Genomic DNA, 1,779 nt, shown 5'->3' on the forward strand with positions numbered 1-1,779 from the left:
TTGTTTTGTGACCTAACACATGGTGAATTCTGGAGAATGTTCCATGTGCACCTGAAAAGAATGTGTATTGTGCTGTTGTTGGGTTGAATGCGCTATACACATCTATGAGGTCAAATTGGTTGATTGTGTTGTTTAGTTCCTCTGTAACTTAGTCAAGTTTCTTTCTGGTTGTTCTATCCCTTTTCAAAAGTGGCATATTAAAATCTCCAACTATAATTGTAGATTTATCTATTTCTTCAGTTCTAGTGGGGTTTGCTTCATATATCTTGGTGCGCTTTCATTGGGAGCATAGATATTTATTATGGTTATGTCATCTTGCTCAATTGACTCTTTGATCATGAGATAGTGTTCTTCTATATCTCTTATGCTGTTTTTTGTCTTAAAGTTTACTTTATCAGAGTTTAGTATTGCCACTGATGCTTGTTTATTATTGCAGTTCGATTGGTATATTTTTTCCATCCTTTAACTTTTAGTCTGTTTTTGTCTTTGTGTGTAAATTGTGTCTCTTGCAGGCAGCATATTGAAGGGTCTTATTTTCTTATCCATTCTGCCACTCTACGTCTCTTCACTGGTGCATTTAATCCATTGACATTCAGTGTTATTATCGATAGGTATGAATTAGTTGCTCTCATTATTTAAATTTTTGTGGTGCTGTTCTTTCCTTTGTTCTGCATGCCATCTCGTACTGAGTTCATGTATTTTTGCTCTTTCTTGCTAGTTTCTTCTTAGTTTTCATGTTTGCTTGTTCTGATTGGAAGTTCATATTCATGGTAACTTTTGAAGATACCATCCAGCCAATCACTGTCATCATGTAAGCTGTTATAGCTGCCATGTAAGGAGGTGCTCTAGCTCTCCAGTAAACTTCACAGGCTGCCTCTGAGACTGCTGCCTCGACTGGTAATGGTGGTCTTCCGTCTCTTCAATCATTCACTTGATGGACTCAATGTTCTCACTGATAACAAGCAACTGGTACATGAGCCTGACGTCTGTGGCTCTGAGATTAGCCTGAGGTGGTGAAGCTTGGTTTCCAATCGCTCCAGGGTGTTGGACTGGCTACATGAAAGCCAGAGGTTGGGGAGGACGAAGAGGAGGCTGACAAGGAGGAAGGGAAGCTGCAGCTGCTGCTGTTGCTACTGCAGCCACCACTGTCACCACTGCAGCTCCCCCTGCAGGGGTCCCTGTCCCTTTCCCTGGGAACTGGCTCCTCCCAGATGAGTGAGCACACTAAGCTCTCTGGCACTTTGTGCCCCAGTTTCAGCTTGATGTTCCTGAGATCTGGCAGCGGGCCATCTTCCATGACTTTTTAAAAACCATGAGAATGGTAATCAAACACAATGGATGCAAACCAACTGGGCCTCGGAGGTTGCGGTGAGATCAGGGAGGTTCCGGGTTTCTAGCATTGGCCACTTGAGTGCACCACTGGCTTCATCAGCACAGGCTGGGTGTCAGCCCTGAAATCCATGTAGCATGCAACGGGTTGCAGCCACAGCTCCCTGAGCGCAGCAGCACCTTTGACACTAGCTATGAAGATCCATGCTCTTCCTTTTTGGCTACTCCACTGCAAAGTTGAGTTAAACGATATTACAGAGAAGGGAGTTGAGGGGTAGGGAATGAAAGCAAGTGCCATAGACCATAAGAAAATGCTGTTTGGCATCACATTGTAAAACTGCCCATCCACATCTCTGCACCACTCCAAGGTATCAAAGATATCTGATATCATGTGACAAAAATATAATGATGTGGTCACACACTTCTGGGTCATTTCATTTTCCAGCCATA

At 43.2% G+C, this 1,779-nt stretch overlaps 1 pseudogene; it reads right to left on the bottom strand.

The window, feature by feature from the left end:
* Window positions 1-725: 725 nt before the first annotated feature.
* On the bottom strand, window positions 726-1,297 carry LOC102819778 (annotated as a pseudogene).
* Between the last annotated feature and the right edge of the window lie 482 nt (window positions 1,298-1,779).

The sequence above is a fragment of the Chrysochloris asiatica genome, unplaced genomic scaffold (genome assembly GCF_000296735.1).
Source record: "Chrysochloris asiatica unplaced genomic scaffold, ChrAsi1.0 scaffold00107, whole genome shotgun sequence".
In the NCBI taxonomy this organism is placed as follows: domain Eukaryota; kingdom Metazoa; phylum Chordata; class Mammalia; order Afrosoricida; family Chrysochloridae; genus Chrysochloris; species Chrysochloris asiatica.